The 15,615-nt window shown below is 43.9% G+C and overlaps 1 pseudogene; it reads left to right on the plus strand.

Moving 5' to 3' along the window:
* The window catches only part of LOC148773178 (MYND-type zinc finger-containing chromatin reader ZMYND8-like), a 115,575-nt pseudogene that overhangs the window by 18,098 nt on the left and 81,862 nt on the right, over positions 1 to 15,615 (plus strand).

Raw genomic sequence — 15,615 nt, forward strand, 5'->3', positions numbered from 1 at the left:
TGATGGACAGGAGGCCTGGCGTGCTGTGATTCATGGGGTCGCAAAGAGTCAGACACGACTGAGCGACTGAACTGAACTGAAGTATAATGATCCTTCCAGGGGAACTTGGGAGTTGGCAAGAAGGAACTCATTGATGGTATGGTTCCTAATTCCCAGATTGTCCTGTTAAAGATAAATAAAACTGGCCTTTAGATGAAGTAGTTAGGATAGATTTTAATCTGCTGTTTACTGTTGCCATAGGGCAAAATGTCCAGCATGAACTGAAGTCAACTCCAGTGTGTACACAGGGCACTGGAGTTTTAAAGGGAGCATTTGGGAATAGGGAGTGGGAATCATGGGGACTCTATAGAGTCAGAAAATGAAAGTTTTACAAAAAGTGGGAAGAGGGTGTTGGTCCATGTGAAATATCTGGGTTTGCTAACTCTGTTCCCTCTTAAAGGTAGGCTTCTGCCCTCCCATAGAGACTGGGCAGTGGGCCCTATCGTTAGGTGTTGACTGGATCAAGCAGGCCATTCTATTGGCAGCCTTGAGTTTTCTTCAGTTCACTTCAGTTGCTCAGTCGTATCCGACTCTTTGCAACCCCATGAATCACAGCACGCCAGGCCTCCCTGTCCAGCACCAACACCCGGAGTTCATTCAAACTCATGTCCATCGAGTCGGTGATGCCATCCAGCCATCTCATTCTCTGTCGTCCCCGTCTCCTCCCGCCCGCAATCCTTCCCAGCATCGGAGTCTTTTCCAGTGAGTCAACTTGTCGCATGAGGTGGCCAAAGTGTTGCAGTTTCAGCTTTAGAATCAGTCCTTCCAATGGACACCCTGGATTGATCTCCTTTAGAATGGACTGGTTGGATCTCCTTGCAGTACAAGGAACAGGGTCTTCTCCAGTACCACAGTTCAAAAGCATCAATTCTTCGGCGATCAGCTTTCTTCACAGTCCAAGTCTCACATCCATACATGACCACAGGAAAAACCATAGCCTTGACTAGACGGACCTTGGTTGGCAAAGTAATGTCTCTGCTTTTTAATATACTATCTGGTTTGGTTATAACTTTCCTTCCAAGGAGTAAGCGTCTTTTAATTTCCTGGCTGCAGTCAGCATCCGCAGTGATTTTGGAGTCCCAAAAAATAAAGTCTGACACTGTTTCCACTGATTCCCCATCTATTTCCCATGAAGTGATGGGACCAGATGCCATGATGATTGCTTTCTGAATGTTGAGTTTCAAGCCAACCTTTTCACTCTCCTCTTTCACTTTCATGAAGAGGCTTTTGAGTTCCTCTTCACTTTCTGCCATAAGGGTGATGTCATCTGAATATCTGAGGATATTGATATTTCTCCCAGCAATCTTGATTCCAGCTTGTGCTTCCTCCAGCCCAGCGTTCCTCATGATGTACTCTACATATAAGTTAAATAAGCAGGGTGACAGTATACAACATTATACTGTATACTCCTTTTCCTATTTGGAACCAGTCTGTTGTTCCATGTCCAGTTCTGACTGTTGCTTCTTGACCTGCATACAGGTTTCTCAAGAGGCAGGTCAGGTGGTCTGGTATTCCCGTCTCTTTCAGAAGTTTCCACAGTTTATTGTGATCCACACAGTCAAAGGCTTTGGCATAGTCAATGAAGCAGAAATAGATGTTTTACTGGAAATCTCTTGCTTTCTCCATGATCCAGCGGATGTTGGCAAGTTGATCTCTGGTGCCTCTGCCTTTTCTAAAACATCTGGGAGTTCACGGTTCACATATTGCTGAAGCCTGGCTTGGAGAATTTTGAGCATGACTTTACTAGCATGTGAGATAAGTCCAATTGTGCAGTAGTTTGAGCATTCTTTGGCCTTGCCTTTCTTTGGGATTGGAATGAAGACTGACCTTTTCCGGTCCTGTGGCCACTGCTGAGTTTTCCAAATTTGCTGGCATGTTGAGTGCAGCACTTTCACAGCATCATCTTTCAAGTTTTGAAATAGCTCAATTGGAATTCCATCACCTCCACTAGCTTTGTTCGTAGTGATGCTTTCTAAGGCCCGCTTGACTTCACATTCCAAGATGTCTGGCTCTAGGTCAGTGATCACGTTATCGTGATTATCGTGAGTTTTCTTAGGTGGGGACTTTAAAGGGGTGGGGTTCATCCTAGGGATGCAGCCTTGAGCTGTTGGAAACTGTGTTACTCCTTAAAGACCCAGGTGTAGGCCTTGCTGAGAAAGGACTCCATGGAGCCTTGCTCAAGTTTGGCCAATGGGAGAATCTTTGTCCCTTGAAAGCAGAGAAACTCAAAGAGTGTGGATTGGGCCCTGCTCCCACCACATCTTCGAGCGGGGACCGCCTTCCCCAGGCAGTGGGGTGACCAAGAACTTTTGCTTTCCCTGCTGTCCAGCAGAAAGTGATCACACAGAACCCATCCACCTCCACCATCACCCCGGTGACCAGCACCTTGTTGTCTCCCCTGGTCACCAGCTCAGGTTCCACAAGCACCCTTGCATCCTCCGTCAGGGCAGCCCATCACCACCGCTTCAGCTGATGACGATGCAGAGACCACCAAGTACACTAGCCACGTGAGTGCCAGTTGCGTGATAGGGGAGGACCAGCCTTGGATATTTGCAGGAATTAAAGGGGACCAGGAAGTGGTGGAGTCCCTCCTCAACTCGCCTGTCCTCTTGGCATGTTCCTTGTTAGGGATGTGGTGGGCAGGCTTGCCTGCTGTGTGTTCACTTGTGGGCACACTCTCCATTTAGGTTCTGTCTTCTGTCTTTTAAAATTTATTATATTGAAGTATAGGTGGTGTACAATGTTCTGTTAATTTCTACTCTATAAGAAAATGATTCAGTTATATTCACATATACTTTTTCACATCCCTTTCCATTATGGTTTATCTCAGGATATTGATTGTAGTTCCCTGTGCTATCAGGAGGACCTTATTGTTTATTCTATGTGTAATAGTTTGCATCTGCTAATCCCAGATTCCCAATGTATCCCATCCACCACCCCAGCCCTCCTCTCTACTTCTCTCTTAATTTGCCAAGTGCTTTTATGCTCACTGTTGAATTTGGGCAAGTAAGTTTCAGAAAAACATCTATTTCTGCTTCATTGACTATGCCAAAGCCTTTGACTGTGTGGATCACAATAAACTGTGGAAAATTCTGAAAGAGATGGGAATCCCAGACCACCTGACCTGCCTCTTGAGAAACCTGTATGCAGGTCAGGAAGCAACAGTTAGAACCGGTCATGGAACAACAGACTGGTTCCAAATAGGAAAAGGAGTGCGTCAAGGTTGTATATTGTCACCTTGCTTATTTAACTTATATGCAGAGTACATCATGAGGAACGCTGGGCTGGAAGAAGCACAAGCTGGAATCAAGATTGCTGGGAGAAATATCAATAACCTCAGATATGCAGATGACACTACCCTTATGGCAGAAAGTGAAGAGGAACTCAAAAGCCTCTTGATGAAAGTGAAAGAGGAGAGTGAAAAGGTTGGCTTGAAGCTCAACATTCAGAAAACAAAGATCATGGCATCTGGTCCCATCACTTCATGGGAAATAGATGGAAAAACAGTGGAAACAGTGTCAGACTTTGTTTTTTTGGGCTCCAAAATCACTGCAGATGCTGATTGCAGCCATGAAATTAAAAGACGCTTGCTCCTTGGAAGGAAAGTTATGACCAACCTTGATAGTATATTAAAAAGCAGAGACATTACTTTGCCGACCAAGGTCCGTCTAGTCAAGGCAATGGTTTTTCCCGTGGTCATGTATGGATGTGAGAGTTGGACTGTGAAGAAAGCTGATCGCCGAAGAATCGATGCTTTTGAACTGTGGTGTTGGAGAAGACTCTTGAGAGTCCCTTATACTGCAAGGAGATCCAACCAGTCCATTCTAAAGGAGATCAATCCTGGATGTTCATTGGAGGGACTGATGCTAAAGCTGAAACTCCAATACTTTGGCCACCTCATGAGACGAGTTGACTCACTGGAAAAGACTCTGATGCTGGGAAAGGTTGGGGGCGGGAGGAGAAGGGGACGACGGAGAATGAGATGGCTGGATGGCATCACCGACTCTGTGGACATGAGTTTGAGTGTACTCCGGGAGTTGGTGATGGACAGGGAGGCCTGGCGTGCTGTGATTCATGGGGTCGCGGAGAGTCGGACACGACTGAGCGACTGAACTGAACTGAACTGAACTGAAACCTTGCAGATATCCTTGCTGTCGGATGAGAGCGCTCTCGAGTGATGTTCAGGTTCATGTCTTTGGAACCCAGGGAGTGAAAATCACCACCAGAATTGCAGCTCTCTGGGGAGTCCCTTCTGCTCCCTGCTGGTGCCTTGAACAGCAATTGATACATAGTTATGTTCTATGTATACATAGAATGAAAGCAGGTTGCTGCCTAACTTCTCACTGGGCTTCTTATTAATAATATATTTTCTTTAAGTGTGAACATTTTTTAAAGTCTTTACTGAATTTGTTGTAATATTGCTTTATTGTCCTTCTTTTAAAACCTTTTGGTGTTTTGACTACAAGTCATGTGGAACCTTATCTCCCTGACTAGGGAATCAAACCTGTACTGCCGCCAACATTGGAAGGCAAAGTCTTAACCACTGGTCTTCCAGGGATGTCCTCACACGCATTTTATAGATGAGCATACTGAGATCTGGCCAGGTCACACAGCTTGTCCAGGGTTGCGTAATCCGTGAATGTCTAATTGGCATTTGAATGGTAACAGCCAGCATCTAGAATATCCTCTTGACCTGGCTTTGAGCTGACTTGTGAATTCACACCAGGCCTGCTGACCACAGCTGTCCGGTGTCTACAAACTGATTGTTGTTACATGTGGCTTTTTAAAGCAACCAACCCCGCTTAAGAGTCAGTGTGGCTAAAGAGATAAAATCCAAGTCTTGGGGTTACGTCTCTTATTTAGTATTTCTGTCCCCCCGTTTTGAACACAACAAGAATTTTTATCAAATCCCTGAGTTTCAGAACAAGAAGTGTTCAACTATTAGGTGTAGTGGCAGCCTCAAGGTTTTTTACTTACCTGTTCATCACCTTGAACTAGGATTGACTTCATATTTTTATTTCTAGTGACTTAACAGAAATAAAATTAAGTCTAAACTCACCAGATCCTATTCTTCAAGGCTTGAAGCCTAAGTCCATCTTCATTCTGTTAAAAACCAGTGATTAGCATGCAAGTGTTAAAGAATTAATACAAGCTTTCCTGGTGGCTTGTCGGTAAAGAATCCTCCAGCCACTGCAGGAGATATGGGGTCCGTCCCTCATTGGGGAAGATCCCTCATGCCCTGGAACAAGTAAACCCACGCACCACAACTACTGAGCCTGTGCTCTAGAGCTTGGGAACTGCAACTACTGAAGCCTGTGACTAGAGCCCATGCTCTACAACAAGGGAAACCACCACACTGAGAAGCCCGTAAACTGCAACTAGAGAGTAACCCCAATTCACTGCAACTAGATGAAACCTTGCAAAGCAGCAAAGACCCAGCACAGCCAAAAATAAATGCATAAATAAAATTTATTAAAGAATTAATGGTACCACTTGGAGCCTTTCTTCCTAACAAGAGCTGCTGTAGAATGACAAGAGAATTGAAAGAGGGTAATTTTTAAAATTAACTGATTTAAGATGTCCGGTATTGCCCAAATGGCTTTCATTTTTTAATTGCTTATCTGTTTGGCTGACCCAGGTCTTTAGTTGTTGTGTGCAAATTCTTAGTTCACACGTGGGATCTAGTTCTCTGACCAGGAATCAAATCCAGGCCCTCTGCATTGGAGGTGCAGAATCTTAGCCACTGGACCATGAGGGGAGTCCCCCCAGATGGCTTCTTGTTTGCTTGCCATTGGTTGGACTTCTTGTATCGCCTCCCATTGATTTGGTCCAAGTCATCTATTGACAGATGAGAAAACTGAGGCTGCCACGCAGCTCTGGCTAGTGTTCACGCCAAGCCAGTGTTCTCCTCTCCTGTAGCCATTTTTATTCCATCTCCTATAGCCCTCCGCTTTACTTGTGGAACAAAATTGAGGAATGAGCTTTTGGATAGGCATTTTCATCGCTGTTAGGAAAATGAATACAGAGACATAGTTTTGGACCTGGGCAACTTGCTTGTGTCTGAGGTGACCCAGAGTTGTGTGTTTTGGCAGAAGGGCTCTTTTTTATTAATGTTGAGTTCTTTGCTGCATTTGGAAGTGAGAATGAAGGTCAGATCAAAAATCCATGATTTCTTTAAAATGAAATGTAACTATGGCATTAGTAAAGTATTGACTTTCATCCACTTTCTAGAGTTTTCTCATTTTGTTTGAATATTTTAAATGGGCCTGAGCAGGGAGATCCCTGCAGTATGACGGACCGTAAAGCACAAAGTGTTTTTGCTGGCAGCCTCCCCCTGTGGTCTCTGCAACAAAGGGTAGGAGCAACATTTCAACAGATACTTTCTTTATTCATTTTCTGCCTATTTTGGGGGTTCTTTGGAGGTTACTGTTTTGGGGGTTGGCAGCAACTTTGCGATTACATGTTTATGAGAATTAATTCCTTTGTGAAAATAAGAAAACAGGTATTTCTTTATGAACTCCTCAGCAGGTTGTGAACCACGGTCTCCTCTTTTTCTCCCTTAATCCTTGTGCACACCCTACAAGGGGGCACTGTTATTATTCTTGCTTTATGAATGGGGCTCAGAGAGAACTGTGGATGATAAGATACAATTGCAGGAACAAACTCGGGCATCAGATACAAGGGTGCCCCTTATCCTATTTTCTTGCTGAATTGGAGCAAACTGCATAGCACAGCGATGTCTTGGCAGTGGCTGGGCCAGATCTGAGACCTGGTTTGTTCTCCCATCCCCTTCTGTCCCTCCTGTGATGTGGGAGGGGGTGGCAGGTATGTGCCCATTTAGGTCACCGGAGAGCATTGATTAGAGTTCCCTGTGCTGGACAGTAGGTTCTCATAAGTTATCTCTTGTATACATAGTAGTGTATATGTACAGTATGTGCATATGTCAGTCGCAGTCTCCCAAGCTGAATCTCCCCAATCCCCATTCCCCTACTTTGGTAGCCGTAACTTTGTTCGCTACATCTGTGACTCTGTTTCTGTGACTCTCATCTCTGCCATCTTTTTGGATTCCACATATAAGCGACATTGGACAATATGGTTTCTCTTCCTATCTTACTTCACTCTGTTTGACAGTCTCTAGGTTCACCCACGGAGAAAGCAATGGCACCCCACTCCAGTACTCTTGCCTGGAAAATTCCATGGGCGGAGGAGCCTGGTAGGCTGCAGTCCATGGGGTCTCAAAGAGTCAGACACGACCGAACGACTTCAGTTTCACTTTTCACTTTCATGCATTGAGAAGGAAATGGCAACCCACTCCATTGTTCTTGCCTAGAGAATCCCAGGGACGGAGGTGCCTGGTGGGCTGCTGTCTATGGTGGGGCACAGAGTCAGACATGACTGAAGCGGCATAGCAGCAGCAGCAGATTCACCCACATCTCTGCACACGGCACTGTTTCATGCCTTGTAATGGGTGAGCAATACGTTGTTGCATATATGTACATCTTCTATATACATTCCTCTGTCAATTTACATTTTTGGTTTTGTCCCTGCCCTGGTTATTGTAAATAGTGCTACAGTGAACACTGGGGTGCGTGCATCCCTTTGAATTATGGTTTTCTCCAGATACAGGCCTAGGAGTAGGATTGCTGGGTCACATGGTAGCTTATTTTCAGTTTTTAAGAAGCATCCATATAGTTCTCCTTAGTGGCTATACCAGTTTACATTCGCACCAACTACTTAGGAGGGTTCCCTTTTCTTCATACTGTTTCCAGCGTTTATAGTTTCAGATTTTTTGATGACGGCCATTCTGATTGGTGTCAGGTTGACTCCTCACGGTAGTTTTGATTTGCATTTGTCTAATAATTAGTTTCGTTAAGCACCTTTTCATGTGTTTGTGGGCCATCTGTATGTCTTCTTTGGAGAAATGTCTATTGAGACCTCCGCCCGCCCCCGCCCATTTTTTGATTGGGTTATTTGGTTTTTGTTTGTTGTTGTTGTTTGTTTTTATATATTGAGCTTCAGTTCAGTTCAGTTCAGTTCAGCTCAGTCGCTCAGTCGTGTCTGACTCTCCGCGACCCCATGAATCACAGCACGCCAGGCCTCCCTGTCCATCATCAAATCCCGGAGTTCACTCAAACTCATGTCCACAGAGTCGGTGATGCCATCCAGCCATCTCACTCTCGGTCGTCCCCTTCTCCTCCCGCCCCCAACCTTTCCCAGCATCAGGGTCTCTTCCAGTGAGTCAACTCGTCGCATGAGGTGGCCAAAGTATTGCAGCTTCAGCTTTAGCATCAGTCCTTCCAATGAACACCCAGGATCGATCTCCCTTAGAATGGACTGGTTGGATCTCCTGGCGGTACAAGGGACTCTCAAGAGTCGTCTCCACACCACAGTTCAAAAGCATCAATTCTTCGGCGATCAGTTTTCTTCACAGTCCAACTCTCACATCCATACATGACCACAGGAAAAACCATAGCCTTGACAAGACGGACCTTGGTTGGCAAAGTAATGTCTCTGCTTTTCAATATATTATCAAGGTTGGTCATAATTTTCTTCCAAGGAGTAAGCGTCTTTTAATTTCCTGGCTGCAATCAGCATCTGCAGTGATTTTGGAGCCCAAAAAAATAAAGTCTGACACTGTTTCCACTGTCTTTCCATCTATTTCCCATGAAGTGATGGGACCAGATGCCATGATCCTTGTTTTCTGAATGGTGAGCTTCAAGCCAACCTTTTCACTTTCCTCTTTCACTTTCAACAAGAGGCTTTTGAGTTCCTCTTCACTTTCTGACATGAGGGTAGTGTCATCTGCATATCTGAGGTTATTGATATTTCTCCCAGCAATCTTGATTCCAGCTTGTGCTTCTTCCAGCCAGGCGTTCCTCATGATGTACTCTGTATATAAGTTAAATAAGCAAGGTGACAATATACAGCCTTGACGCACTCCTTTTCCTATTTGGAACCAGTCTATTGTTCCATGTACAGTTCTGACTGTTGCTTCCTGAGCTGCATACAGGTTTCTCAAGAGGCAGGTCAGGTGGTCTGGGATTCCCATCTCTTTCAGAATGTTCCACAGTTTATTGTGATCCACACAGTCAAAGGCTTTGGCATAGTCAATGAAGCAGAAATAGATTTTTTTCTTGAACTCTCTTGCTTTCTCCATGATCCAGCGGATGTTGGCAATTTGATCTCTGGTGATTCTGCCTTTTCTAAAACCTGCTTGAACATCTGGGAGTTCACGGTTCACATATTGCTGAAGCCTGGCTTGGAGAATTTTGAGCATGACTTTACTCGCGTTTGAGATGAGTGCAATTGTGCGGTAGTTTGAGCATTCTTTGGCATTGCCTTTCTTTGGGATTAGAATGAAGACTGACCTTTTCCAGTCCTGTGGCCACTGCTGAGTTTTCCACATTTGCTGGCATATTGAGTGCAGCACTTTCACAGCATCATCTTTCAAGTTTTGACATAGCTCAATTGGAATTCCATCACCTCCACTAGCTTGGTTCGTAGTGATGCTTTCTAAGGCCCACTTGACTTCACATTCCAAGATGTCTGGCTCTAGGTCAGTTATCACGTTATCGTGACTATCTTGGTCGTGAAGATATTTTCTGTACAGTTCTTCTGTGTATTCTTGCCACCTCTTCTTAATATCTTCTGCTTCTGTTAGGTCCATACCATTTCTGTCCTTTATCGAGCCCATCTTTGCATGAAATGTTCCCTTGGAATCTCTAATTTTCTTCAAGACATCTCTTGTTTTTCCTATTCTGTTATTTTCCTCTATTTCTTTGCATTGATCACTGAGGAAGGCTCTCTTATCTCTCTTTGCTATTCTTTGGAACTCTGCATTCAGATGCTTATATCTTACCTTTTCTCCTTTGCTTTTCGCTTCACTTCTTTTCACAGCTATTTGTAAGGCTTCCTCAGACAGCCATTTTGCTTTTTTGCATTTCTTTTCCATGGGGATGATCTTGGTCCCTGTCTCCTGTACAATGTCACGAACGTCCGTCCAGAGTTCATCAGGCACTCTATCTATCAGATCTAGTCCCTTAAATCTATTTCTCACTTCCACTGTATAATCATAAGGGATTTGATTTAGGTCATATCTGAATGGTCTAGTGGTTTTCCCTACTTTCTTCAATTTAAGTCTGAATTTGGCAATAAGGAGTTCATGATCTGAGCCACAGTCAGCTCTTGGTCTTGTTTTTGCTAACTGTATACAGCTTCTCCATCTTTGGCTGCAAAGAATATAATCAATCTGATTTCGGTGTTGACCATCTGGTGATGTCCATGAGCTTATAATTCCTTTTGGAGATTAATTCCTTGTGAGTTGTTTCATTTGCAAATTTTTCTCCCATTGTGAAGGTTGTCTTTTTGTTTTGTTTATGGTTTTCTTTGCTGTATACAGAAAGATTTAGATATATGTCACCTAGCAAAAGCCTCAGGGAAGTTGATAACACGAATTGTTTATCTCTCAGATGATGGATGCAATAAAATGCATGATGATGGAATTATATAACAATCGTAAGTGTTCTAAGAACACTACTGGTAGCACAATAGCTGAAGTCAGAGATGACACTTGTCATTCTTGTTTTGTGGTTGTTTTGAGTGTTTCACTTTTTTTTTTTTTAAGTTTTTAAATATTGGAGTAAAATTGCTTTACCATGTTGTGTTAGTTTCCGCTGTACAACAGTGTCAACCAGCTGTATGTAAATATGTGTCTCCTCTCTCTTAAGCTTCCTTCCCATTCTTCATTCCCTGTTTGCTAAGGGTGTTTTCTCTGGGCTGCTGTGGAGGCCCCTGAAGAAGTTCTCCGGAGACCGCTGTCAGGTTCTGGCTCCAGTTACCAGGCTCACTCTGCCTTGATGGTGGTAGTTGAGGGTATTTCTTCACTTGGGTAGGAAACTGCTGCTGTGGAGACACACCCTGCCCTGTGTGATCACCTCACTTCTTTTTTTTTATTTTAACAGTTAGAAGATAACAATGTTTATTTAATCTAATTTCTCTCTCAGCCTTTCTTTTTTTTTTTCCTTTCTTTTTTATTTATTTATTTATTTATTTTTTTTTTTAGAGGCTAATTACAATATTATATTTGTTTTGCCATACATTGACATGAATCCACCCCGGGTGTTCATGTGCTCTCTCTTGAACTTCTAATCAAACGGCTGAAGCCAGAGCCTGAGTGGTTGACCCACTGGCGAAACCAAGAAACCAGTTATTTGGGTCCCATGTAAAACTGGCTGCTTTGTCATCTCCTGAAGTTTGGACTTTTTTATTCGAGTGCTCTTGGTGTTCAAGAGGTAGTATCCCAAGCTTCCTGAATTTAGGTGATTACATAGAGAAAAGAGTGGTTAAAAGATTGAAATGTCCAGTTCTGAAGCGACCCCCTTATTTTTTTTCAAAGCCTCGTTGAATTTTCTTCCTAGGATAATATCAGTGCAAGCCAGTTTCAAATGGGTCTCTAGGGGAAATGACAAGTCGCAGGACTTGTTGAGAGCACTGAACGCCGTGATGGAGAAGTGAGGGGAACCCCAAGTGGAACCATTGATGTGAGAAGACAGTCAGAGTGAGGCTGGCACCCAGAAAAAAGAGGGGAACGTCTCCAGGAAGATGTTCTGAGGGGCCTTAACCGACGAACCGTGTGCTTCAGCTTTTTTTTTTTTTGGCCACACTGAGCAGCATATGGTATCCTAGTGCCCTGACCAGCGACTGAACCTGTGTCCTCTGCATTGGGAGCATGGAGGCTTAACCACTGGACCTCCAGGGAAGTCCCAAGAGAGTCCCAAGTGTGAATGCAAATATTTCAGGGAGGTACCGACAGAAATCAATGAATCTCTTTAGATATTTTTGCTATGTGACCATCTTCATGATTATGCGGAGATGTCAAACAACAAGGCCAAGTGCTGTTTTTAGAAAAACCTCCTCTCCCTCACCCTGACCTGTCGCCATGCTTCATTCTTTTTGTTTATTTAATTGATGTGGAGTTACCTGAAACCTTGCAACTATCACGTGTCAGAATATTCCAGATTTTAACGAGGTAAAGTGTAACTCCCTTCCACAATTAGATACAACATTTCTTCATTAATACAGTACAGTTGTTCCTGTTGTGTTTGATAAATGAGGATTTCTCAGCCTTGAAGCTACTGACATTGGTGCCATATGTTTTGCTGTGGTGACAGCTGTCCTGTCCGTCTGGGATGTTGAGCCGAATTCCTGGTCTTCTACCCTCTGAATGTGAGAAACAACCCAAAATGTCTCCAGGCACTGTTGTGTCATTGACAAAGGAAGGGGGCAAAAATCATACCTGTTTATAGCCATGGTGATGATTGAACACTGTCAGCACACTTTCATCACTTCAGCTTGGATTTATATTTTCTTCTTTCCAAATGAATTTGGCCCCAAATATACACTTCCTCCCCTTCACCCAAAATACCCTATGGTTTCCAGAATGGTTAGGCTTTGGGATGCCAGGTGAGTGATTATGGCCCACACCCAAAACTTCAGGTCAGAGATAAAATAAAGCTGCTTTTAGGATGTTTTACTTTTATTTTTTGGGCCAAAATCCTGCTCAAAACTTTTACATACAGTATGGGAGAAAGTGAAGAAGAACTGGAAAGTGAAAAGGTTGGCTTAAAGCTCAACATTCAGAAAACTAAGATCATGGCATCCGGTCCCATCAGTTCATGGCAAATAGAAGGGGAAACAGTGGCTAACTTTTTGGGTAGGCTTAAAATCACTGCGGATGCTGATTGCAGCCATGAAATTAAAAGACTCTTACTCCTGGGAGTAAGGAAAGTGATGACCAATCTAGACAGCGTATTAAAAAACAGAGACATTATTTTGCCAACAAAGGTCCATCTAGCCAAGGCTATGGTTTTTCCAGTGGTCATGTATGGATGTGAGAGTTGGACTGTAAAGAAAGCTGAGCAGCGAAGAATTGATGCTTTTGAACTCTCGTGTTAGGGAAGACTCTTGAGAGTCCCTTGGACTGCAAGGCGAGCCAACCAATCCATCCTAAAGGTCATCAGGAGAGGTGGCCCTAAGATAGCAGGGGAATAGGATGGGGAGATCACTTTCTCCCCCAGAAATTCATTTTCAAAACAACAACAACAAAACATTTAAACGCTGAGCAAATTCCACAAAACAACCTCTGAATGCTGGCAGAGGACATCAGGACCGAGTAAAGTAGCCCATTGTGTTCGAAAGGAGGTAGGACAAAATATAAAAGATAAAAAGAGAGAAAAAAGAGGTAGGGATGGAGATCCATCCCGGGAAGGGAGTCTTAAAAGAGGAGAAATTTCCAAACACCAGGAAACACTCTCACTAGAGGGTGTGTGGGGAGTTTTGGAATCTCAGAGGGCAGCATAAATAGGAGAAAAAATAAATAAATAAAACCTACAGATTGTGCCGTGCCTAACGGCAACTCCTGGCACACGCAGCCACCACCAGCAAATGGGGGCTGAACAGGGATGCGCGGGCTGTATTGCTTAGGGTAAGGATCAGGCCTGAATGCCCTGAGGGCAATCTGATGGAACTAACATGAGATAGCCACCCAAACTGTGGGATAGCCAGAGAGAGAGAGGGAAAAAAACAAAACAAGACAAAACAGAGAATTATCCCGTGAAAGCCCTAACCTCAGTCTCTGCCAGGCCTTCACACAGAACAAAGGACTGAGTGAATGCCAGAGGAGAGCTAGCAGGCTTCAGACCAGCCCATCCCCTGTCAGAAGACAGGCAGGCAGGGGTCATCCAGAGCCAGAAAGGGGAAATCTTGACCCCAGAGAGGCATCCTGTACCAAACTGCAAATAGGTTCCGTTGCTAACCAAGACTTCTTGGGATTCTGGACGGTTGACATCTGCTGGGAGGGTTGCGGCCAGAGATCAGCTCCCCAGAAGAGACACAGTGCACACCTGAGAGGGATGTGCCCACAGCAACCCAGAAACCCAAGCAGCTCGGATGGGGGAGGCGATAAGACACACACACACACACACAGAGATGGGGGAGGTGATAAGACACACACACACACCTGCGGGAGACTGTGCTCACCAAGAACCTGGTCGCCACAGTTGCTGGGACCTGGGAAGGGCCCAACCTAGTCTGAACCTTTGTGGAGTACCTGAGAACCTGAACCTGAGCAGGTTAGACCTGGGAAGTGCACGCAACCCAGGGCCCGCCCCAGACAGTTCCTGGCAGAGCAACCTAGAGACTAAAAAGGGTAGACCGTGAAAGCACACATACCATGAGCACAAACCCAGTGCGGCTGAAACACTGCGAGCACTCCCCACACACACCAGTGATACTTGTTTGCAGTGTTACTCCCTCCCCACAGCAGGACTGAACAAATGAACCTAAAAAAGTGACCACTTTTGCCCCTTTGTGTCAGGGTGGATGTTAGACACTGAAGAGACCAGCAAAGAGAAGCTACAATAAACAAGGAACTACTTTCGAAGTGGCAGGTGCAACAGATCAAAACCCTGCAGTTAGCACCGACTACGTGGGAAGGGGCCTATAGATCTTGAGAATTATAAGACGGATCAAGGAACTATCTGAAACTGAACAGACCCCACACTGTCTGCAACAGCTCCAGAGAAGTTCCTAGATAATAAATTTATGTTTATCATTTTAAAAACTTTTATAAGTCCTCTATTACTCCTTTAATTTTCATTTTTAAACCTACTTGTACCTTGCCAAAAGAAGACCCTACTTTATTTCAATTTTTATTTTTATTTTTTTTGCATTTTTGAAGTTGGATTAATATCTTTAAAAAAATATTTATTTTAATTGGAGGCTAATTACTTTACAATATTGTATTGGTTTTGCCATACATTGACATGAATCCGCCACGGGTGTACATGTGTTCCCCATCTTGAACCTCTCTCCCACATCCCTCCCAATACCATGACACCATTCTGTATCATGCATTGAACCTGGACTGGCGATTCGTTTCTCATATGATAATATACATATTTCAATGTCATTCTCCCAAATCATCCCACCTTCGCACACTCAGACAGAGACCAAAAGACTGTTCTGTACATCTGTGTCTCTTTTGCTGTTCCGTGTACAGGGTTATTATTATCATCTTTCTAAATTCCACATAGATGCGATAGTATAATGTATTGGTATTTCTCTTTCTGGCTTAATTCACTCTGTACAATAGGCTCCAGTTTCATCCACCTCATTAGAACTGATTCAAATGTATCCTTTTTAACTGAGAGTAATAACCATTGTGTATATGTACCAAAGCTTTCTTATCCATTCGTCTGCAGATGGACATCTAGGTTGCTTCCAATTCCTTGCTAAAATAATCAGTGCTGCGATGAACATTGGAGTACATGTGTCTCTTTCAATACTGGTTTCCTCGGTGTGTATGCCCAGGAGTGCGATTGCTGGATCCTATGGCAGTACTATTTACAGATTTTTAAGGAATCTACGCACTGTTCTCCATAGTGGTTGTACTAGTCTGCATTCCCACCAACAGTGTAAGAGGGTTCCCTTTTCTCCACACCCTCTCCAGCATTTATTGCATGTAGACTTTTGGATAGCAGCCATTCTGACTGGTGTGAAATGGTATCTCATTGTGGT

Source organism: Moschus berezovskii, chromosome Y (assembly GCF_049115385.1).
Source record: "Moschus berezovskii isolate FMDL1 chromosome Y, NW_MosBer_1.0, whole genome shotgun sequence".
NCBI lineage: Eukaryota > Metazoa > Chordata > Mammalia > Artiodactyla > Moschidae > Moschus > Moschus berezovskii.